The 26,006-nt window shown below is 51.2% G+C and overlaps 1 protein-coding gene across 2 annotated transcripts in view; it reads right to left on the reverse strand.

Annotated features, from left to right (window-relative positions):
• The window catches only part of LOC138357115 (zinc finger protein 271-like), a 72,042-nt gene extending 46,285 nt beyond the window's left edge, over window positions 1-25,757 (reverse strand). The window contains exons 1-3 of one of the 2 annotated variants that reach the window (XM_069313746.1): window positions 25,619-25,757; window positions 22,835-22,944; window positions 22,301-22,378 (exon numbers count right to left, since the gene is read on the reverse strand). The gene's annotated coding sequence lies outside the window, so the exon portion shown is untranslated. The remainder of the gene's footprint in view (window positions 1-22,300; window positions 22,379-22,834; window positions 22,945-25,618) is intronic. The other variant, XM_069313747.1, reaches the window with a different exon arrangement.
• Between the last annotated feature and the right edge of the window lie 249 nt (window positions 25,758-26,006).

Below are 26,006 nucleotides of genomic sequence, written 5' to 3' on the forward strand. Positions count from 1 at the left end.
TAAGCTTTTCATTTTATAGACTTCATAATTGCTTTTTTACTTTTTTGGTCATCTATTGTTATTAATTATTCTAGTTCATTTTTTACATTCCTAAGTTCCCATTAAGTTTTTATTACTTAAATTACCAATAAGCTTATATTACTTTAGAATGTTTATTCTACTTTTTCTTTGTAACCCAGGTTGCCTAGCCACACCACCATTGCTCCATTGTGCTCTTTGTATTGCCTGTGCAATTTTGATCATTAGTGCAAATAATTACCTACGGTGTACCTAAAAGTACTTTTAAGCAACTTACCTCATTTTTGTGTATAGTTTTATATATTTTTTTTTTCATAGCTAGTTCTTTTATCATTGTCTTTTTGGCTTTTCTGTAAAACAGCCCTCTTATGCAAACTATTATAGATCCAGACCTTAACCTCTTATCTAGTATCTATGACAATCAGCACTTTAATGATCAAAATTGCAGATATTACACAGCACATGACGTAAATAATATTTTAGTGTGTAATCACAATGTTTCTGTAATTAACTTGAATGTAAGATCTCTTAGCAAACACTTTGATGATGTTAATGCCCTGGTTCAAACAGTTGACAACAAATTCTCTTTTATTGAGTTTACTGAAACGTGGTTAAAAGAGGACACTTCTCAACTCTACAACGTGCCTAACTACTCAGCCATTCACAACTGTCGTCCTATACAAAGAGGTGGTGGTACTTCTCTTTACTACCACCATGCACTGACTTGCTTAAAAGTAAGTAAATCTAGAGACCCTTATGGAGAGTATATATATGCCTGTTTCAGAGTCAAGGATAACGATGCTGTCTTGACTGTGGGAGCAGTCTACAGGGTTCCTAACACTGATGTGACTGAATTTAACTCTAACCTTAGAAATCTTATACTAGAGAACCAACTGAACAAAAACCACTTAATTATTTCTGGTGACTTTAACGTTGACCTCTGCGAGCCTGATAACCCTCCTGCTGCTAGTTTCCTCAACTGTATGAATTCCTGCTTCCTCATACCCTTAATCACTAGACCTACTAGAATCACTGACAGTACTGCCACGGCTCTTGATCACATCTGGACCAACATAACCTCTCCACTTACTTCAGGGATAATCATCGATAGCACTACAGACCATTACCCCACATTTCTCCTAACCAACATTAACAAACCACCTCTAGAGACACAGGAGATAAGCTTTAGGCTGCACAGTGAAACTGCTATAGGCAATTTTATAGCTGCTGCTGCTAATATCAACTTGGAATCCGAATTAAGGAGCATAGCAGGAGCATAACATCAACCTAGAAGGGCAAACATTTCTTCAAAAAACTCTCAGCCTTTTTAACACCTACTGTCCTATGCTAACGAAACAAGTCAACTAAAAGGCTAAACAATCCTTGGCTTACAAAGGGGATACTTAAATCCATTAATAAAAAACCAGCGTTGAATGTAATGAAACGCCATTTTCTGGGTGAGTCCCTGAGGCTCCCCGGAGCTATCCATGGCTGATATGGATACCCTAACTATTTTGCATCAGTCGATGTGGGTGGAGTTCTAGGCCTACCGGGGACCATGAGCCAGAACCTGGCCCATTCAGAGAGGCACGGGGAGCAATGGCCCATAGAAATGCACATGTGATTTAGAGCATTCTATATCTGCCATCGACCGGGACAGGCACCCAGAAAGGTAAGCGCCACAAAACAAACCCCTATTCTGGTTAAACAACAAAATTGACAAACGAGTGGACAGAACTCCCCCAGGAAAACGAACTAACAAGCATGACGTTACGCGAGCCGCGCCGCATGTCTGCGCAGCTCCCCCCTCCCCGGGAGGGGGAAGGGGGAGCCTCAGACCCCCGCGCCGGCGATCCCCACCCCAGTTCTGAGGCTGGATATCAAAACCGTGAAAAACCCGCCGACCGGAGGGCGGGAGGGTGCCGGGGAGCCTCCGGGACTCACCCAGAAAATGGCGTTTCATTACATTCAATGCTGGTTTTCTGGGGGGAGCCCCTACAGCTCCCCAGAGCTACCTCACCAAAGACTACCTAAAAAACAAGGGGACATACCCGGGAGGCGGTAGGAGAATCACTCCACAACACAAAGTCGAGACAACAACCCAAGGTATAGCATTCGCCAGAAAAAGGGGAGAACAGACGCAGAAGAAAACCTATGATCACGACAATAGGAGCCAAAAACCACTGCGCCTGAGAAGAGCAAGAAGCTCTGCCACACGGCCCCCAGAGGCGAATGCCAACACAAAAAGAAAACCGAGGGAAAGCAAACTTGACCCCAAGGAGCCACAACCACCAAGGAGAAGAAAAACAGGAGAGCACCCTGTCCAAAGACCAGGACGACACAGACAGTGCATAAGCAGGCCGGAGGTGTAACAACGCCTGATCCAACCTGCGAAACGGCGCTGAAGGAATATCGATACCAAAAGCTAGCAGCAGAAACCAAGGTGCCAGACTCAGGAACGGCCCCAAGCGCCTCTACATCCTCCGCAAGCCAATCCTATGGCAGCCCCAGGAGGGAAAAGAAAACGCAGGACCAAAACGAAAATGCCACAAGTGTGCAAGACCACCTCCACAAGTGCAGCTGACAGGGAAGGAACTCACATAAGGAGCCGCCCCGCACCAACATCCCGCAGAAGGGCAGGAGCGAAAAGACTCATTAGGAGGAGCAAAATCGCTCCCAGGAAAACTAGGAGCGCCGAGACAGTGTGAAGAGAAGAGATATTCACAAAAGAACAAAAAGGCCAACACCCAGACGCTGCTGGGAAAAGGACCCACAAGCCCTAGAAAGGACCGGAGGACCTTCGAGAACAAAAAGAAGCAAACACAAAGGACGAAGGCCCCAAAACCCCGTCGCACCCGAGACCAAAAGTCATGCAGAAACCCCAAGAAGAGGGAGACATGACGGAAGAAGGCCCGTCCCGGAAAAAGGGGCGAAGATCGTAGAAAAGCACCCACCGACAGGACGGAAACAACGGATACAACAGACAAGGAAACCAAGCCCAGGGAGGGGCCGACGCCCACAAAGCACGTGCGGAGAGGGGGAACGGACAACCCCACACCACAAAACTGCAAGTCCCCCCCAGAGGGTTAGAAACACCCCGGCGGGGACCAACGGGGCCTGAGGCCTCTCACGTGAGCCCCACCCCAGCCCCGGGAACCCACCCTGCAGGCCCCGGGGCCAAGCTGTCCCCTCAAAGCCCCAGCGTCAAGAAAACCCCGGGGCAGCAATGAAAAACACGAAGGAAGGGAGCCCACTAGGCTCTGGAACTTGAACCGAAACCGGAGGATAGGCGAGGGGTGAGATGAAGACCCCAAGCTCATCCCCAGCCAGCACAATGAGGCGAGGACAAGACAGTGAAACCAAGGAACCTGGAAAAACCAGGCCCTGCACGGCAAGACCGGCAAGGAAGGATAGCCCCAGAGGGAGCACGGAAGGGCCGAACATAACGCCACAACCAACCCCGACACGCAGCTGCAGTACCAAAACCGCAGCAAAACGTCACCACACTCCCCGAGGAAGCAACAGAGAAGATAGATAAAATGTACACGAGTGGCACACAAGGGGACATAGGCGGAAACCGAGCACCCAACTGAGCCACAGGGATGGTAGAAGAAACGTGTGCAGTGTAACAGTTAATCAAAGGAACACATTAGGCAGCCCAACATGGGCTGACCTTATACACAGCCCCAAGAGCAGAGATGAGAGTGCCCAAGAAGCACAGAATCTGCCCGACAGGCAGAACCCAACCTGCAAACACAAGGAGGCGAACACAAAACCTCCGACACAGGAAAAACGTACTACCAAACAGGCACCCCCACCGTTGCACTGCGGAACAAGGTGGAGGCGGGGCCCCGAACTCAAGCAAGGTTAGACAAGCATAGGAGAGGGGCAGGAGGAGTACAGGCAGGAACCGCCTCTGAAGGGACAAGAGGCCACCTGCAGACACCCGTGAACCGAGGAAGGAATCAGGTGGAGAACAAGAGCTGCCCAGTATGGGCTAATAGCCCTGCAGTAGGCACCTCAGGTGATACGGTCCACGTTCTCAAGTACGTATGTACACCCATTCCTACTCCCAAAAACAAAAACAGCGTCAGGACGAAGAAGACGCCAAAACTGCACCAACTCACCTGCAGAACATAGGCCCTGAAGGGCCATGACGCAAGCGTTCGAGTCCGTATCCGCCGGAGGCGGCCAGTGCGCCCACGCTGGAGAGGATGGGAGCAGCGAAGGAGGCTCCCCACCCTAGAACGCAGGGAAAAACCTCATGAATTCCACACAGCGGCACCCCAGAACACCCCCAAAGCAACGGGACACGGATGGGAATAAGAAAAGAACGAGAGGCGAAGCCCCCCCGAGAGAATTGGAGCAGAACACGTGTGCACACCGCCCAGAACCAAAACAAACTCCCACGGCGCATGCGCAGGACGCGAAAGAAAGTAGCCCAACCAGGCGAGAAGAAGCCCAACCAGGCGCGAAGTAGCCCAACCAGGCGCGAAGTAGCCCAACCAGGCGCGAAGTAGCCCAACCAGGCGCGAAGTAGCCCAACCAGGCGCGAAGTAGCCCAACCAGGCGCGAAGTAGCCCAACCAGGCGCGAAGTAGCCCAACCAGGCGCGAAGTAGCCCAACCAGGCGCGAAGTAGCCCAACCAGGCGCGAAGTAGCCCAATAAAGCGAGAAGTAGCCCAATAAAGCGAGAAGTAGCCCAACAAGGCGAGAAGTAGCCCAACTGGCTACAAGGAGCCCAACCGGCCACAAAGGTGCCCAAACGGCCACAAACGAGCCCAAACGGCTACAAAGGAGCCCAAACGGCGACAAGGAGCCCAAACTACTACAAGGAGCCCAAACGGCTACAAGGAGCCCAAACGGCTTCAAGGAGCCCAATCTGTCCAGAACAGAAGGAACCAGTATGGAGGCAAACTCCGGGACACGCAGGAGGAAGCCGCAAAGGCCAACCGCACCGCAGGCGAAGAGATGCGGGTAACTGAAAACCTCCTGAAGACGGAACCGAAGAAACCACAGGGACACGGAACCGAACCCGGGGAGGAGCAGAACCCAAGCCCAAATCGTACGCAGAGGGGGGAAAGAAAACCCCACTCCTCGTAACAGTAAGCCCCGCTCAGAAGGACTGAAATCCAGGCGGGGCGCAATGGAGCCCAAGGCTCCCAAGGCCACTCCTTCCCAACCCCAGGAGCCTCTGCACCAGGCCCCGGGGCAGAGTCGACCTCCAAAGCCCCGGCCTCACAAGAAAAAGCCGGGGCAGCCGAGAGAGCTGAAAGAAAAGGGGGCCCACTGGTCAAAACCCCGGAGCATCGGCCGGAGGAACAGACTCGAATGCCTCCGCAGCTACCCCGGACGGGGCAACCCCCTGAATCTGCCCAAGTCTCAGAACCTCTAACCCCGCCCCGACCCCGAAGCCTGCAGATGCGTAGGGGCCAGAAGCAGGAGGGGGAAAAACAAGGGGGGCCACCCAAAACACCCAAAACAAGGGTGGAAGGAACCAAGGCCGAAGCGACCAAAACCACCCAAGTCTGGGTCCCTACACAAGCGGGGCAGCATCGGGGCGTCCGGGGAAGCAACAAACCAGAGCGCGTTGCAACATCCTACCCTGCAATGCGCGAGCTGCCTGCACCCACGGGAATTCATCAGCAGACTGGGTGAATGGAGTCACGAACAAGCAACAAAGCTCGCAGGACTCAAGGGTCGAATGTGTCACCGACCCAACAGGCAGCATGATGGAGGCAAAAACAAGGAGAGTCACCCTGAGACAAAGGGACAGAGCAACCCTCAAATCGCACAAAGCGAGAGGGGACGCAAGGGTCTCCACTATCGGACCCGAGAGCCCCCGGGGGGGTTTCCCAGGACCCCTAGACTGGGTCTGCTAAGGGTTATCCCAGGCAGGGGACTGCTAATTGGCGCCCCAAACTACCAAGCAAACTGCTAAAGCTGAACCCACGGGACGTGTCCACTCGCGAGGGCAAAGCAGGGGGGTACCACCACACAAACGAACCTAATATAAGGGGGGGGGGGGAAACAAGGAAGACCCCCTACCAGGCAAAAACAAAAAGAAAAAACCACACAAGTGGACAACGTACCCAGAGGGAACAGAGCCGGCCGCTGTCATAGGTGAAAACTAGCTACGCAGTACCCTGCGCCCCACCAGTGCGATAACTACCACTTACCCCAAGGTAAACAAGGGAGTGAAACCCCCAAACCCTCGGGGCGGCCAAATGCCAAGCAGTGAAAAGCCAACAGAGGTAGACCCAAGGTGACTTGTGGAAGGCAACCCCAAGCCCCAAGGGCGGTACTTACAGGGCACTCAGGGAAGGTGACCCTAAGCACATGCAGCCTGAGTACCTGAGAATACTACTCCCAGCTCACACGACCACCGTAAGAGCAGCACTGCAAACAAGTCACAGCACTGGGACAAGACTGGAGCTGGAGCCACACGACCGTGCATGATCCCATCAGCCGAGGAACTGAGGTGGAGATCGCCGGCGCGGGGGGTCTGGGGCTCCCCCTTCCCCCTCCCGGGGAGGGGGGAGCTGCGCAGACATGCGGCGCGGCTCATGTGACGTCATGCTTGTTAGTTCGTTTTCCTGGGGGAGTTCTGTCCACTCGTTTGTCAATTTTGTTGTTTAACCAGAATAGGGGTTTGTTTTGTGGCACTTACCTTTCTGGGTGCCTGTCCCGGTCGATGGCAGATATAGAATGCTCCAAATCACATGTGCATTTCTATGGGCCATTGCTCCCCGTGCCTCTCTGAGGGGGCCAGGTTCTGGCTCGTGGTCCCCGGTAGGCCTAGAACTCCACCCACATCGACTGATGCAAAATAGTTAGGGTATCCATATCAGCCATGGATAGCTCCGGGGAGCTGTAGGGGCTCCCCCCAGAAAACATGACTTTGAGAAGAAGTATAGGTTAGGAATCGTCTCCAAAGAATTTTCAAAGAATTACTCATCATTGCTATCTAAAATAATTAGGAGAGCCAAAATGAAATACTACGAAGATAAATTTACCCACACAAAGGGCAATATTAACACTTTTCTGAGATCTTCACTTGGATGTACGAGTGGTTTATTTAAGCGCTTGTCGGATCACGACGTACATTTACGGTCCGTGTTATAGTGGGTATATACTACTCGATCGACTTGGGGTTTGTATGAATATGTTTGCCATTAAATTTCCGTTTTCTCTAATAGGCACAGTGCCTATTTGAGAAACGGCAATGTATTGTAACTTAGAGGAGAGACTATTGAGTTGGTGACACAACGAGGGTAATCGCCCACTCCACACACTCTTGTGTTGGCCGCGATCATGATTCTACATTTATATGCATATGTCTGTGTAGAGAATTTTATTGCGAGTTCAGTGATATAAAATTTAACGCTGTAGGACTAATGTGGAGCTGACAACAAACAAAAGAGTATGAACATTTTGTAGCTGTTTGGGCGTACAGCGAGACGGCAAGTGATCTACGTTTTTATTTATTTCGTGATGGAATAGCTAATGCTTTGGTTACATTTTATACATATGATCTTGTAGAGAATTTTATTGCCAACACATTGATACCAAAAGGAAATACGTAGCTCAAGAATTGGTGTCAGGAGAGTGAAAAGATTACACACTGTTTGGCGTTTACGCTCATGAGAAAAAAACGCCGCGTGCACAATGCGCAGAGTTTTTTGGCGGGTACCGCGCGCATTAAAGTGTTAAGAAAACATGGAGCACAATTTCTCAAATAATAGGATCAAAGAAGATTTTAAATAACAAACCAATACTCCTGTCAAATAATGATGGTCTGCTTTCAGCCTCTGACACTGCTCTTGAATTCAATAGGTTCTTCTCTTCCATTGGGTCATCCCTTGCAAATGATATTCCATCTTCCAGTATTAATATTTAGGACTATCTTACATGTAATATCCACAGTCTCTGTATCTAATGCCTACTAATTCCACTGATGTTACTGACATAATCCTTTCCATTAAAACCAAGTCTAGTGCCCTTGAGGAGATACCAACTTTTATTTACAAAAAACCAGCGTTGAATGTAATGAAACGCCATTTTCTGGGTGAGACCCGGAGGCTCCCCGGAGCTTTACCGGCTGATATGCTAATGTCAGACTTTGGCATCAGTCATGTGTATGGAGTTCTAGGGCCTATCGGGGACCACGAGCCAGAACCTGGCCCCCTCAGAGAGGCAAGGGGAGCAATGGCCTATAGAAACCCCCGTGTGGTTGGAAGCATTCTATGTCTGCCATCGACCGGGTCAAGCATCCAGAAAGGTAAGCATTCCAAAACAAACCCCTATTCTGGTGAAAATTGCTACCTAAGCCGAACTAGTGGATAGAACTCTTCAACAGAAAACAAGGAAACTAGTATGACGTCATACATCACCGCGCCGCTGTCTGCGCAGCTCCACCCTCCCCGGGAGGGGGAAGGGGGAGCCCCAGACCTCCCACGCCGGCTATCCACCCATCAGTTCTGAGGCTGGATGTCAAAACACGCGAAAAACGCCGACCGGAGGGAGGGAGGGTTGCCGGGGAGCCTCCGGGTCTCACCCAGAAAATGGCGTTTCATTACATTCAACGCTGATTTTCTGGGGCGAGCCCCGTCGGCTCCCCGAAGCTAACTACCCACAAAGGAAGGTCAAAGGGACAGAACCGGGAGGCGGACACCACGCACCTCCCAAGGAGGCGAGACAACCGGCAGCAAACGCCAACCCAAGGCGCCACAGCCCCGAAAATCCCGGGAACAACACGAGAACCACAAGCAGCAAGGCCCCTGCACGAACACCAAAAATCCATGCCCGAAAGACCGCAAGGCCACGTCGCCCAGACGGCAGCGAGAGCAGCGAAGCCACGAATGCCACAGGCATGAGGGAAGAACACAGGCAGCTTAGCCGCAAGAACACGGCTGACCACCCGGGACACTATCACCCGCGAACCGGGAAGAACAGAACCGGATCAACGCAAAACGCGCTCCGGACCCAAACGCCGTGGCACGCAAACAACAGCGGAGGGCCGCCACTGAACACAAAAACGACACACCCCCGGCCCGACCAACGAAGCACCAACAAACCCTGGACCCCTCCACAATGCAGCAGCCCCACCCCGCGCCAGAAAAGATGGAGACTGCTGCCACCAAACAACCAAAATGCTAAAACCGAAGGAGCAAGAAAACTCAGCGACTCGACCCCCAGAGGCAAAGGCCCAAAGGAAAGAGCCGACGAAAAAACACACCGGAACCGAAGGGGCACTACCAACCGAGGAGAAGACAGAGCACGCTGACCAGAGACCAGGATGGTGCAAGCGGCGCACGAACAGGCTGGAGGTGAAACGACGCACAAGACAGCTGACTAACGGTGCAGAAGCAACACCAAGACCGAAAGCAAGCTGAAGCGGCTCCGCCTGCGCCGCACGAAAAGAGGCGACAGTATGTGCCAAGACAACAGCCCCCAACCCCCACTAGAAAACCAAGCCGAGAGTAAACCAAGCTAACAAGAGTAACCACCTAAGAAGGGACAGGAAAAGGAAGGACCGCCAAAATACCCCATACTGCCGCCAAGAGAAGCACGCAGGTGGGACACCTACCACGAAGCCACCTGACCACCAACTGGAGGCGAGACCACGAGGCAGAACATAAGCAGCCCCGACAAGGCCCCTCCGAGCCCAGGAAAAAGGCGGAGCCGCGAGAAGATCTCGGGCGCGACCACCGAAACCCAGGCGGCACAAGGAGATGGAACGTCTGCCGAACAGAAAAACTCCCCAAAGCATGCAAGCCCGCCAGGAGTTCAGAAACGACGGGTCCGACGCGAGACATCGCAAGACCCCCCCCCCCCAAAAAAAAAAAAAACGGCAGGGCAAGCTAGGAAACCAAAGAAGGCGGAAGGGTCGCCGCCAGAACAGGACCCGAACCAAGGGGCACGAACAACTGCAATAGACCGAGACAAAGAAGCACATCACAGGACACAGGCTGACCAACGCCTAGGAACACACGCAGAACATCCCTGCTGCAGAGGAGGCAGGAAGAAAGAGCAGAAGCACAAAAAAACCCAGGAGAACAACCAGGGGTGGACAAGCAGGCAGGGACAAAAACCCCACGCAATCCCCAGGCACAAAACGGCAGCAAAGTGCCACTCCACAACCGGACACAGGAACAAGGACACGCCACCGTGAAACACGGTACCAATGCACACGTGCAGCAGCAGCAACAGGCACCACTGCAACACGTAAATAGCAACTCCCCTCTGCAAAGGCAGAGAACGGAGCAGGCAGACCCCAGACAGGGCCATCGGAGACACGACAAAACCCTGCAGGCCCAGAAACCTGCACCAGGCGACCGACGGCGGAGAAACCCCGCTCGATACCTGCTGGATGAGGTACTGGGAGCTCTTTTACACCTGAAGCCCGGCCCAAGGTCAGGCTAGACCGGCCAGAGGATGGCCCACCAGGCAGCTACTAGGAGCAGTCCACCGGCCCACATACCCCCACAACCAGGACGGGCCGGAACTGCCATACGAAAACAGGCCAGTGCGCCCTGGAAGTCCACGGACGAACCAGCAAGAAGGCTTATGCTCGCAAGTAGGTCGTGTAACAAGCACAGACCTCTGATGGTAATACAGTGTTCCACAAAGGTGCCAATAGCACCACTGCACTCCACTGGTACTATCCCACAAGTTCTACCAGATAGGCGGGACCCAAGAGCCAGAGCTCAAATCCTGCAAGCACAGCCAGGAGCCTTACCAGGTGAGTACAGAACCAACCCTACAACCCCCACACCTCACAACATTAAAAAAGGAGGGTCCCCTGAATGACTCCAGCATGGGTTGGACATGCACATGAGGGGGACAGGAAGGGGTGATAAAGGGACAGTCACTGGTGTGCGAACGGTCTCAGTCGTACAAAGATATACCTAAATAAAGACAGGTATATAAACACCGCCGCATCCAGCGCCCGGCCAAAAGACGCCAGACCGCAGAAACTCACCTGGCGAATGGTGGCATGAACTTGACACGACTCAACCGTGCCCAGAAGAACTTGGGAGCACCGCCAGGTGAAGACGCCAGAGCCGGACCCTGCCGGACCCGCAGGAGAGCAGAGAGAGGCGAAGGAGGCGGTCCACACCCATGACACAGGGAAAACCGCGGTGTCCTCCCCACAACTGGGAACCAGGACACCCCAGGCGTGAAGGGGCACATACCGCAGCCAGGGAGAAGAACGAGAGGCGAAGCACTGTAGCAAAAAAGGGCGCAAAACACCAGCACTGAAACACCGCCCAGACCAAAACAAACTCCACGGCGCATGCACATAACACGCTGGCCGAACCGCACACCCTCCCTGCGGGAAGGCGCCAGCCAGGACTACTGCACGAGAAAAGTAGCCAAAAAAGGAAGCAGGAACAATAAAACCGGCCAAAGAAGCAAAGAGCCCAAAATAGGAACCCAACCGGGCGACAAGTAGCCCAACCGGGCGACAAGTAGCCCAACCGGGCGACAAGTAGCCCAACAAGGCGACAAGTAGCCCAACAGGGCAACAAGTAGCCCAACAGGGCGACAAGTAGCCCAACAGGGCGACAAGTAGCCCAACAGGGCGACAAGTAGCCCAACAGGGCGACAAGTAGCCCAACAGGGCGACAAGTAGCCCAACAGGGCGACAAGTACAAGGAGCCGACAGACGTTCCAATAACGCGGGAAGTAGCGAAAAACCTTCCCGTACCCTCGAGAACAGAAGCCAACACTAGTCCCGAAGGCACACGAAGGCGCAGGCGCACCCGAGATTAGAAGTCACGCAGAACCCCATCGAACGGGGAAACATGACAAAAACACCGTCCAAAAAAGGGGTGGGAGGAAACATCCACCCACAGGACGGAACCAACCAACTCAAAGGCCAAGGAACCGAGCCCGGGGAGGGGCCGACGTCCAACAGCACGTACGGCGAGTGGGGAGGAAAGACCCCACTCCGCGTAACCACAAGCCCCGCCTAGAGGGGGATAAAAACCCCCATGGGGTCTAACGGGGCCAAGGCCCCCCCAAGTCAGCCCCTCCCCAGCCCCGGGAACCTACACGACAGGCCCCGGGGCCGAGCCGTTCCCCCAAAGCCCCGGCCGTACCAGAAAACCGGGGCAGCCGTGAGAACACTAAGGAAGGGAGCCCACTGGCAGACTCATACAACACGGCTGGAGGAACAGGCTCAAATGCCCCCGTCACTACCCCGGAAGGGGAATTCCCCGAGACTGCCCGAGTCTCAACACCAAAAACCCCGCCCCGAACCTACAGACGGTAAGGAACCAGATGCAGGCAGGGTGAACCAAGGGAAAGACAAGGGGGCGTGGATGGAACCGAAGCAACCAACACCCCCAAGTCCCAAAACGAACTACAACGGGGCAGCCCCGGGGCTTCCGGGGAGGAAACCACGAGAACGTTGCCACCACCAAGGCTCAAGTGCAACGCCCCTGCTGCCCGCACCCGCTTTGTTAGCACAACTGGGTAACCGAGCCACAACGAGCAACCAAACTCGCAGGACTCCGGGTTGAAGGTGTCACCGACCCCACAGGCAGCAGGCGGAGGCAAAACAGAGAGTCGCCCAGAGACAAAGGTGAGAGCAACCCTCAAACACGCTGGAAGCGAGGGGGAGGACTCTGGGGTCACATCCATCGGACCGCGCGCCCCCAGGGGTTTCCCGAGCGTTTACTTTAAGAGGACTCGCGCTCAGGTAATCCCAGGCAGGGTACTGCTAACTGGCACCCAAAGCTACCAAACAACTTTCTAAGAGCTGAACCCCCGGGACGTGTACACTCACAGGGACCTAGCAGGGGTACCACCAGAAAATACTCAGAACACAAGGGACACAAGGGGCAAGAACGAAGGCAGACCCCCCCCCACCAGGTAGATAAACAAAAAGAAAAAGAAAACCCCGCAAGAGGCCAGCGTACCCAAGCGGAACAGAGCCGGCCGCTAAGATTGGTAAAGACAAGCTGCACAGTACCCTGCGCCCCACCAGTGCAAACACTGCCCCTTACTCTAAGGCGAACAAGGAAGACAGAACACCCGAGCACACAAAGAGCGGCCGAAAACCAAGCAGTAAACGGCCAAGCAGGGGCAGGACCCAAGGAACTTGTGGAAGGTGGCCCCAAGCCCCAAGGGCAGTACTTACAGGGCACCTAGGGAAGGGAACCCTAGGCGCATGCAGCCCGAGTACTGAAGAATCACTCCCGGCTCACGCACCACCTAGAAAACAGACACCACACTCTAGGTACAGTGCTGAAACAACCACTGGAGCCGGAGCACATAACCATTGCCTATAGCATCAGCCGAAGAACTGATGGGTGGATAGCCGGCGTGGGAGGTCTGGGGCTCCCCCTTCCCCCTCCCGGGGAGGGGGGAGCTGCGCAGACAGCGGCGCGGTGACGTATGACGTCATACTAGTTTCCTTGTTTTCTGTTGAAGAGTTCTATCCACTAGTTCGGCTTAGGTAGCAATTTTCACCAGAATAGGGGTTTGTTTTGGAATGCTTACCTTTCTGGATGCTTGACCCGTTCGATGGCAGACATAGAATGCTTCCAACGACACGGGGGTTTCTATAGGCCATTGCTCCCCTTGCCTCTCTGAGGGGGCCAGGTTCTGGCTCGTGGTCCCCGGTAGGCCCTGGAACTCCATACACATGACTGATGCCAAAGTCTGACATTAGCATATCAGCCGGTAAAGCTCCGGGGAGCCGACGGGGCTCCCCCCAGAAAAGTTTCAAAAATTGTTGGCATTCTTTCTAAGATCAGATATTATGTACCTCGCCCTGCCATGGTGACACACTATTACTCTCTCTTGTCTATCCTTATCTCAACTATGGTATTTGAGCTTGGGGTTCTACTACCCTAAATCATTTACGTCCTCTAATTACTCAACACAAAGCTCCTATTAAGACAATATCTAACTCTGGCCCCAGACATCACTTGGTACCCTTACTCAAATCTCTGAATATGTTTGATATTAAGTCACTGCACATCCTCTCATGTGTATTTAATATATATATAAAACCCTGAACTGTAATGTCAATCCGGACCTTAAAAGCTTCCTAGAAGGTTGTAACAGATCCCATGAGCACCACACCAGAAACAGATACCTATTTGATATTCCAAGAGTACGACTTAGTCAAACTAGAAATGCTTTACAAATCAAGAGACCCAGAATGTGGAATGACCTTCCCAATTATGTTAATGACTGCATGTACCTCTCCCAACCAGTTTAAGATTAAAACTAAGTGCTACCTAATTAACTCAATGTAACCTATCTCACCCCTAAATGTCAACCCATGATACCTGGTTGATGGAGTTCTGGGAGTTCTTCTACTCCCCAAGCCCGGCCCGAGGTCAGACTTGACTTGTGAGAGTTTGGTCCACCAGGCTGTTGCTTGGAGTGGCCTGCAGGCCCACATACCCAGCACAGCCCGGTTGGTCCGGCACTCCTTGAAGGAAACAATCTAGTTTCCTCTTGAGGATGTCCACAGTTGTTCCTGTAGTATTTCTGATCTACGATTTTATACAATGCTGTTTGTTGACCAAATTGTATTTTTGCTTTTTTTCTGTCATGTTCCCCCCGTGCCCTTTTTCATTTTTTTCTTATTTTTTCTCAACACAATTTATACTTTAATCTCAATTAGAGTTAAGTTTTAGTCTGTTTTTCCTGCTCGAAACGCTTTGCATAATAGTGGCTTTAGGCATTGTATGTACTAGCTCTATCTATAAATCCATCAACTTTTGTATCTTACCTTGTATGTATGTACTTTACCTGAATAAATATTTGTATTTGTATTTGGTTTAGCCGGATAAAATATCAGAGCCGGTTAATTTGCTGCCGATGTTACACTATCTAGACAGTCAGCCGGATAATCATGGAATTGTCCGTATATGAAAACCATGAGGCAGGCCGTACCGTATTAATCCCGTCTGCCTGTGGCTCGAGGCGCATGGTGTAGGAGGGGGTGGGGTGGGGTGGGTGGGTGGTGTCGCTCCCCTCTCCCCTCGAGAGAGAGGGGAGCATTGGGAGGGACCACCAGGGGGGATAAGGGTTGGATGGGGGAGCGGCCTATACACTACAGTACACGAGTTACCATTGATTTTAGAACAATTCATCATAGCCAAAGTCAAAAGAAATACTAGTAATTATGTAATAAAAAATACCATAAAAGTTTCCTAAAAACAATTTGCACAGGCTGAAGTTTCCTTCAAAAATGTTTTTTTTTTCCTGCTGGCGGCCTACGTAACGTGCCTCCTCCCTGCCCCGACTGGACCCATCCAGGCCTGGTCAAGCCATGTGCTCTCTACCCTCGTACTACACCACAGTGCTGCGCCATTAGTGAAATATTTTTTTAATACCTTTTTTATTTTCATAGTAACTTTGAACATTTTTGACCAAGACTGTCTGGTAGCAGCATGAATCATTCTGGAGATGTTAAGAGGAAGAAGGATGTCCTAACAATTAAGGACAAGCTATGTGTTATACAACTTTGTGAAAACGGCCGGGCGACCTCAAGTGTTGCCAAGGAATTTAATATAGGCACTAGTACTGTTTCTGATATAAGATAACAAAAAGAGAAACTTATAAAATTCATTTCAACCTGTAAAAGTGAAGGTGCAAGCACTAGCAGAGGGTGTGGTAGGAAGACTATGAAAACTTTGACGCATGTACAGTTGGATGAGGCTATGTACAAGTGATTTGCTCAGCACTGCACAGCTGGCCTGACAATTTGCAGCCAGAAATACAAAATGCTGCAAGCAGGTTTGCTGCAAGCAGGTTTGCTGCAAGCAGGTTTGCTGCAAGCCTTGGAATAAAGGATTTCGAAGCGAGTGAAGGGTGGGTTGCAAGGTTCAAGGGTAGGCACAATATTGTGAAGAGGAAAATTTTCGGTGAAAAATTGAGTGCAGATGAAAGCAGTGTAGAACCATTTAAACAAATTAAGAGCATACATTGTGGCAAATAATTTATATTCGTATCAAATTTACAATGCAGATGAAACTGGGTTGTATTGGAGGAGTTTACCAGAAAAATCTCTAGCAATGAGAAGTGAGGGTTGTGTGCCAGGACGTAAGGTCAACAAGGACAGGCTCTTGGCCATGATGTGTGCGAATGCCGACGGCACAGACAGAATCACGTGTGCAATTGTTGGCAAATCTAAGAAACCAAGATCCTTGCATGGACAGACTGCCAGTCAAATATTATACGTGTAATAAATATTGGATAAGTTTAGATTTAGGAAAGACTTGGGTAAATACTGGTTCAGTAACAGGGTTGTTGATTTGTGGAACCAATTACAGTGCTTCCTCAGACTAACGAACCCCGCTCTATCGAATTCCCGGAAGAGCCGAACAAATTGAATTCGGTACCAAATGTTCAGTGGAACATACAAATGTTCGATTAAGTGAGGAATGTTCGTCCAAGCGGTCACCGAGGCCGAGCGTCAGAGCTGGCTGTCATCAACTATGATTCGCCAGAGTGTAAACAGTTATGTAGTGTTTTATTATCCCTACCTATTGTTTCTAGGGAGAAATGGTGATAAAAATGGTGATAAAATGGTGTCAGGGGGCATTGGTGAGAGAGTTGTTGTCAGGAGGCAACACGTGCTCCCCCGCCCCCACCCTCCTTCCTCCACCTGACCACAGAGACCACTCACTCTCCTCTCGTCGTCAGATGCCAAGAGTCAATTTAATGATAATTATCGCATTATCTACACTGAAAATAGCCTTTTTATTAGAAAAATGTCATATTGGAGCAATAATAATGGTGAAAATTGTAATATATACAGTACATATTTTAAACAGTTTGAACACATTTCCTTTTCACTGAATTTTTAATACAATTGGGGTGTAGATAACAGCTGGCATTGTGTGGCCGGCCGGTCGCTCCCTGAGCCATTGGGGGGGTGGGGGTTGGAGGGGGGGGGGTTGTTTCCTGGACCCCTCCCTCCCTCCTCTAACAGCCTACGTACTGTACTAATACCTATTTAGAATAAATTTTGAGTAGGCCAATAAAACAAGCACAGGTCGTGTGAACGTTAGGCCTTGGTGAGGTGGCTGGCATCATTTGTGGTGGTGTCAGGGGAGGCAGGCGGTGTCAGGGGAGGCAGGCGGTGTCAGGGGAGGCAGGCGGTGTCAGGGGAGGCAGGCGGTGTCAGGGGAGGCAGGCGGTGTCAGGGGAGGCAGGTGGTGTCAGGGGAGGCAGGCGGTGTCAGGGGAGGCAGGTGGTGTCAGGGGAGGCAGGTGTTGTCAGGGGAGGCAGGTGTTGTCAGGGGAGGCAGGCGGTGTCAGGGGAGGCAGGCGGTGTCAGGGGAGACAGGCGGTGTTAGGGGAGGCAGGTGGTGTTAGGGGAGGCAGGTGGTGTCAGAGGAGGCAGGTGGTGTCAGGGGAGGCAGGCGGTGTCAGGGGAGGCAGGCGGTGTCAGGGGAGACAGGTGGTGTCAGAGGAGGCAGGCGGTGTCATGGGAGGCAGGTGGGGTCAGGGGAGGCAGGTGGTGTCAGGGGAGGCAGGTGGGGTCAGGGGAGGCAGGTGGTGTCAGGGGAGGCAGGTGGTGTCAGGGGAGGCAGGCGGGGTCAGGGGAGGCAGGTGGTGTCAGGGGAGGCACGTGGGGTCAGGGGAGACAGGTGGTGTCAGGGGAGGCAGGTGGGGTCAGGGGAGGCAGGTGGGGTCAGGGGAGGCAGGTGGGGTCAGGGGAGGCAGGTGGGGTCAGGGGAGGCAGGTGGGGTCAGGGGAGGCAGGTGGGGTCAGGGGAGGCAGGTGGGGTCAGGGGAGGCAGGTGGGGTCAGGGGAGGCAGGTGGGGTCAGGGGAGGCAGGTGGGGTCAGGGGAGGCAGGTGGGGTCAGGGGAGGCAGGTGGGGTCAGGGGAGGCAGGTGGGGTCAGGGGAGGCAGGTGGGGTCAGGTGAGGCAGGCGGTGTCATGGGAGGCAGGCGGTGTCATGGGAGGCAGGTGGGGTCAGGGGAGGCAGGTGGTGCCAGGGGAGGCAGGTGGTGTCAGGGGAGGCAGGTGGGGTCAAGGGAGGCAGGTGGGGTCAGGGGAGGCAGGTGGTGTCAGAGGAGGCAGGCGGTGGAAAGAGGCAGGTGGTGTCAGGGGAGGCAGGTGGGGTCAGGGGAGGCAGGCGGTGTCAGGGGAGGCAGGTGGGGTCAGGGGAGGCAGGTGGGGTCAGGGGAGGCAGGTGGTGGAAAGAGGCAGGTGGTGTGGGGGGAGGCAGGTGGTGTGGGGGGAGGCAGGCGGTGTCAGGGGAGGCAGGCGGGGTCAGGGGAGGCAGGCGGGGTCAGGGGAGGCAGGCGGGGTCAGGGGAGGCAGGCGGGGTCAGGGGAGGCAGGCGGGGTCAGGGGAGGCAGGCGGGGTCAGGGGAGGCAGGCGGGGTCAGGGGAGGCAGGCGGGGTCAGGGGAGGCAGGCGGGGTCAGGGGAGGCAGGCGGGGTCAGGGGAGGCAGGCGGGGTCAGGGGAGGCAGGCGGGGTCAGGGGAGGCAGGCGGGGTCAGGGGAGGCAGGCGGGGTCAGGGGAGGCTGGCGGGGTCAGGGGAGGCAGGCGGGGTCAGGGGAGGCAGGTGGGGTCAGGGGAGGCAGGTGGGGTCAGGGGAGGCAGGTGGGGTCAGGGGAGGCAGGTGGGGTCAGGGTAGGCAGGTGGGGTCAGGGTAGGCAGGTGGGGTCAGGGTAGGCAGGTGGGGTCAGGGGAGGCAGGTGGGGTCAGGGGAGGCAGGTGGGGTCAGGGGAGGCAGGTGGGGTCAGGGGAGGCAGGTGGGGTCAGGGGAGGCAGGCGGTGTCAGGGGAGGCAGGTGGTGGAAAGAGGCAGGTGGGGTCAGTGATGGAAGGTGTTGTCAGGGGAGGTGGAAGTGGAGAGAGAAGGGTGGTGACCACGCATGGCTGCCAAACCTCTCATTTATACTCTATTATAAATCTCAATCTTAGCTGTAAAATATTTATGCCAAAATATGTTAATTTTCGTGTATTAATATACATTATTAATCATTAACACGTTTTATTGTTTCCTGAAGAAAACAATAGCTGACTTGGCATTGTGGTGTGTATGGCCGGGTACCTGGGGGGTGGGGGGGGGGGTCCTGGAGGTGTGAGAGGAGACCTGTCAACCCATCATTTTTTTTTTGTCGGGCGAGTTGAGACGCTTCCAAGCCTGCTGCTTCAATACACGGTGTGGGTAGTGTGGTATGGTGTGGGTGGTGTGGTATGGTGTGGGTGGTGTGGTGTGGTTTACGTGTGGGTGGGTTGGTGTGGGTGGTGTGGTTGGGTGTGGGGGGATGATGTGGGTGGTGTGGGGTGTGTGGGGGATGATGTGGGTGGTGGTGTGGGGTGTGTGGGTGGTGGTGTGGGGTGTGTGGGTGGTGGTGTGGGGTGTGTGGGTGGTGGTGTGGGGAGTGTGGGTGGTGGGGGCGAATGGTGTTAGTGGTGTTGGGGATGGTGTAGGGGTGTGGGGGATGGTGTGGGTGGTGTGGGGGATGATGTGGGTGGTGTGGGGTGTGTGGGGGATGGTGTGGGTGGTGGTGTGGGGTGTGTGGGTGGTGGTGTGGGGAGTGTGGGTGGTGGGGGCGAATGGTGTTAGTGGTGTGGGGGATGGTGTGGGTGGTGTGGAGGATGGTGTGGGTGGTGTGGGGGATGGTGTGGGTGGTGTGGGGGATGGTGTGGGTGGTGTGGGGGATGGTGTGGGTGGTATGGAGGATGGTGTGGGTGGTGTGGGGGATGGTGTGGGTGGTGTGGGGGATGGTGTGGGTGGTGTGGGGGATGGTGTGGGTGGTGTGGGGGATGGTGTGGGGGATGGTGTGGGGGATGGTGTGGGTGGTGTGGGGGATGGTGTGGGTGGTGTGGGGGATGGTGTGGGTGGTGTGGGGGATGGTGTGGGTGGTGTGGGGGATGGTGTGGGTGGTGTGGAGGATGGTGTGGGTGGTGTGGAGGATGGTGTGGGGATGGTGTGGGGGATGGTATGGGTGGTGTGGGTGGTGTGGAGGATGGTGTGGGTGGTGTGGAGGATGGTGTGGGTGGTGTGGAGGATGGTGTGGGTGGTGTGGAGGATGGTGTGGGTGGTGTGGAGGATGGTGTGGGTGGTGTGGAGGATGGTGTGGGTGGTGTGGAGGATAGTGTGAGTGGGGTGGGGGATGGTGATTCTTGCATCTCAGATTATTATTGACACCAAAAGAGCATGAAAGATATTATAATGAAGCACCACACAACAAAGAAACAAACTAATGTGTCCTGGCATATGTTTAAAAAAAAAAAAAATAAGAAGGTTGTTGGGGCCGGACGGATGGAACGAATTCCGCACTGGAACGAATCGGCTTCGCCCCATATAGTTCGTTCAAGTGAGGACACACTGTACCGCTTAACGTGCTGGAGGTGGGGTCCCTCAATTGTTTCAAGTGCGGGTTGGACAAGTATATGAGTGGGATTGGGTGATTATAAATAGGAGCTGCCTCGTATGGGCCAATAGGCCTTCTGCAGTTGCCTTTGTTCTTATGTTCTTAAATATTAATATTATAAGTGCCGGACAAACCGAGCTCACAGACCAACCAGGCCAACTTAAAATTATCTGTTGATTTGGGAAACGTTCCAGTACAATAAGTCACATGACTGTGCATACGGATGATAAACCTCGTGAATATCCTGAGTGTGGCAAGGGATTCAATCGTCTGCGACTTATAAAAGCTCACAGGATTGTGCATACAGCTGATAAACCTCCCGTGTGTCATGAGTGTGGGAAAGGATTCAGATGATGCATTGCAGATGGTGCATTCAGATGATGAACATTACCCAGTTCCTTCATCTGGGAAGAATGAAGACATATTGGTGCATTCGGATGATAAATAGTACCTAGTTCAATTGATCAGTAGACTGTATATCATACTAGCGATAAACATACAACCCCAATGAATTTTCCAGTGAGGTTTGATAGAAATTTACTTCAGGACACATACTAGAAAAAGTTTATAAGTTACAAATAACAATTTTTGTGTGTGTGATTTTTTTGGTGGATAATATACATTTATACACTAAAGGGACCTAGCCATATTTATTCTTAAACGTCTTCAAACTGATATTACTTTGAAATTTAACAATAAAAACATAAGCATTTTTACTATTAACACTTAAAAACAAAAACTGGTAGAATTTTTCAATTAATATTATTGCAAACCCTTTTGATTGGTTTTGTTATAAAGTTAAAGTTCAATATAGTAGGCTAAGCTAAGCTTTGCTAAGCTAGAACAGAGGATTTTTGGACTTGTAGATTTGTAAACCTCATCCTGTAAACATTCATGTTTCTACATGTTAAACAAGCTACGAGGATGAGGGAAGGGGATGTTCCCTCCATTCTGGATGTTATATTTACAAGAGGAAGAGATATTTATCATTTAGTACCTCTCTCCCTTGGGTAAAAGTGACCATGTCTTTTTGGGAATAAAGTATGCAATGCATTATAATCTGTTAGAAAATAAGCTTGAAGCAGTTGAAAAACCTGATTTGTGGAAAAGTCATTATGTGGAACTCAGATATTTCCTTAAGGAATTTGACAAACACTTGCTGTTAGGACATGAAGTAAATGAGATGTATGTCAAGTTTTGTGAAATATATGATAAAGGCACAACAAAATTTATTCCAAAGGAGAGATGCAGAACTAGGAAAAGGAGATTTGTTTATAGATGTCATCTGGATTTTTCCGAGTTTCGGAGTTTCCGTGATATTTTCTATTTTGATCAAAATATGTATAATGTTAATATTGATAAATGAACTTTCCTGTCTACTTAGGTAATGATTCCAAAGATCGTCCTTCCTTTCCTCCCGGGAATCTGGATGTAGCAGGTGCTCAATTGTCAAAAGTGAAAAATTTGGTTTGTCATCCGAATGCACCATATCGGTAAATTTTTTAATAATAATTTAAAAATAGTAAATGGCACTATTTTTGCAAAATCATTACAAGATCTATTATTCTAATAGGGGTTTGATAAAATACAGTAGAATGCCTACTGGTTTTACCTGTAATAGGGTTTGATATAGTTGATTATGGATATATTGTAATGAAATGCTCCTATTGCTAAGAAACACTTTTTTAAAAGAGTATTTTGTAATGAGCAGCTCTGAAAATCAGTTGATTACAGATAATGCTGCATAATACACTTAATGTGTGTATATGTTACCACAAGTGAGGTATATAATAGTATTTATGAGTAAGATGTAATTGTGTCTTTGACACTGATAAAATTAAGTACTGTGGTTTTATATACTGATAATTAGCTAAAAATATATACTGTACAAGTAAATAAATTATTTTACCTTGCACCAAGATCCACCAAGCCTGTATGGTGTGCGTTTCAGTACTTCGGAAATCTGGAACGATCTGGAATCTCTTATCTGCAATGAAACAATACATATTATTGCACTTACCAAAACATGGACGAATGTAGAAAATAGAGAACTATTAGATGAATATCAAATAAATGGATTTAATCTATTTCACACAAATAGATATATTAGACAAGGAGAGGGAGTAGCCATGTATGTTAAGCAATATTTGAAATGTAGTCTCGAAAAGACTACATTTCAACAGAAACGTGCCACACACCAGTCACAAGACTGAACCTCATCGAGGCCAAACATCTAAATGAGAGCATGAACGAGTAAGAAATAATACTTTAACACCAGGCATCATACACACAATGAATAGCACACAACGAGCACTATCAACATAGCAAAGATTACTCCATAAAAAAAAAATCATTAAATATGATTGACAATGAGATGAAATAATGCACAGTATGTCAATTTTGTGAAATTTTTTCATTACTGAACTAGGTTTTCAATGCTTACATTTGTTATTCTTGGCATTCTTTGCTTCATATCTGAAGCTTCGTTTTAAGTTTCCACTTCAGACGTGCCTTCCGCAGCTATGCATCTCTGGTTTGCAGCATCAAAATCATCTGCAATAGCTGAATATAATTAATAATATATCAGTGAGATATATATTTATCATTACCTAGTAGTAGTGAACACTAAGAAATAACATAAATCAGCTTTCTAAAGAGATGTTTAATAATATGACACACATGATTTGGAACTTATAACTGGGTTAAGTACTTTGCACATAAGTCTCAAGGAGCCATTAGGAAACCCTGCTTGTGATTAAAATATTATGCTGTTTTTATATACTGTATGTGCAGCACAGTACCTCGCCTTTCCATACACCAGCACTGGCCCTCACCTCTCAATACACCACCACTGCCCCTCACCTCTCAATACACCACCACTGGCCCTCACCTCTCAATACACCACCACTGCCCCACACCTCTCAATACACCACCACTGCCCCTCACCTCTCAATACACCACCACTGCCCCTCGCCTCTCAATACACCAGCACTGCCCCTCACCTCTCAATACACCACCACTGCCCCTCGCCTCTCAATACACCAGCACTGCCCCTCACCTCTCAATACACCACCATTGCCCCTCACCTCTCAATAACCACCACTGCCCCTCACCTCTCAATACACCACCACTGCTCCTCACCTCTCAATACACCACCACTGCCCCTCACCTCTCAATACACCAGCACTGCCCCTCACCTCTCAATACACCACCACTGCCCCTCACCTCTCAATACACCACCACTGCCCCTCACCTCTCAACACACCACCACTACTCCTCACCTCTTAATACACCAGCACTGCCCCTCACCTCTCAATACACCACCACTGCTCCTCACCTCTCAATACACCACCACTGCTCCTCACCTCTCAATACACCACCACTGCTCCTCACCTCTCAATACACCACCACTGCTCCTCACCTCGTAATACACCACCACTGCCCCTCACCTCTCAATACACCACCACTGCTCCTCACTTCTTAATACACCACCACTGCCCCTCACCTCTCAATACACCACCACTGCTCCTCACCTCTCAATACACCACCACTGCCCCTCACCTCTCAATACACCACCACTGCTCCTCACCTCTTAATACACCACCACTGTCCCTCACCTCTCAATACACCACCACTGCTCCTCACCTCCTAATACACCACAACTGCCCCTCACCTCTCAATACACCAGCACTGCCCCTCACCTCTCAATACACCCGCACTGCCCCTCGCCTCTCAATACACCACCACTGCCCCTCACCTCTCAATACACCACCACTGCCCCTCACCTCTCAATACACCACCACTGCCCCTCACCTCTCAATACACCACCACTGCCCCTCACCTCTCAATACACCACCACTGCCCCTCACCTCTCAATACACCACCACTGCCCCTCACCTCTCAATACACCACCACTGCCCCTCACCTCTCAATACACCACCACTGCCCCTCACCTCTCAATACACCACCACTGCCCCTCACCTCTCAATACACCACCACTGCCCCTCACCTCTCAATACACCACCACTGCCCCTCACCTCTCAATACACCACCACTGCCCCTCACCTCTCAATACACCACCACTGCCCCTCACCTCTCAATACACCACCACTGCCCCTCACCTCTCAATACACCACCACTGCCCCTCACCTCTCAATACACCACCACTGCCCCTCACCCCTCAATACACCACCACTGCCCCTCACCTCTCAATACACCACCACTGCCCCTCACCTCTCAATACACCACCACTGCCCCTCACCTCTTAATACACCAGCACAGCCCCTCACCTCTCAATACACCACCACTGCTCCTCACTTCTTAATACACCACCACTGCCCCTCACCTCTCAATACACCACCACTTCTCCTCACCTCTTAATACACCACCACTGCCCCTCACCTCTCAATACACCACCACTGCCCCTCGCCTCTCAATACACCACCACTGCCCCTCGCCTCTCAATACACCACCACTGCCCCTCACCTCTCAATACACCACCACTGCCCCTCACCTCTCAATACACCACCACTGCTCCTCACCTCTTAATACACCACCACTGCCCCTCACCTCTCAATACACCACCACTGCCCCTCACCTCTCAATACACCAGCACTGCCCCTCGCCTCTCAATACACCACCACTGCCCCTCACCTCTCAATACACCACCACTGCCCCTCACCTCTCAATACACCACCACTACCCCTCACCTCTCAATACACCACCACTGCCCCTCACCTCTCAATACATCACCACTGCCCCTCACCTCTCAATACACCACCACTGCCCCTCACCTCTCAATACACTACCACTGCCCCTCGCCTCTCAATACACCACCACTGCCCCTCACCTCTCAATACACCACCACTGCCCCTCACCTCTCAATACACCACCACTGCCCCTCACCTCTCAATACACCAGCACTGCCCCTCGCCTCTCAATACACCACCACTGCCCCTCACTTCTCAATACACCACCACTGCCCCTCACCTCTCAATACACCACCACTGCCCCTCGTCTCTCAATACACCACCACTGCCCCTCACCTCTCAATACACCACCACTGCCCCTCACTTCTCAATACACCACCACTGCCCCTCACCTCTCAATACACCACCACTGCCCCTCGTCTCTCAATACACCACCACTGCCCGTCACCTCTCAATACACCAGCACTATAGCCAGCACCAGAATCTAATAATATTATAAAATATAAGTGTTTACTTACGATAATATTTGCGTGATTGCATGAAGCGTTTGTCTTCTTGCTGACTGCACGGACCACAAACTGACCGCTTTGTTGATGTTCCTGGCGGCGGATGACGCTGTGACGTCACAGGTGAGGGACGCTTTGCGCACTACTCAATCGTCGCTTGAACCCATCATAAATAGTTTTGTTATTTATATTATTTTATTTTTATTTATTTTTATACAAGAAGTTACACTGGAGGTTAACAGAGAATATAGAAAATAAGTTGAATTAACATTCTTGTAAAGCCACTAGCACGCATAGCGTTTCGGGTAAGTCTTTAAACTAACAGTTTTTTTTTTTTGATAAATTAACAGTAAAATTGATAAAAAATGTTACCAGGTATTTTATAGCTTTTCTTTACAGG

The sequence above is a fragment of the Procambarus clarkii genome, chromosome 76 (assembly GCF_040958095.1).
Source record: "Procambarus clarkii isolate CNS0578487 chromosome 76, FALCON_Pclarkii_2.0, whole genome shotgun sequence".
Lineage (NCBI taxonomy): Eukaryota > Metazoa > Arthropoda > Malacostraca > Decapoda > Cambaridae > Procambarus > Procambarus clarkii.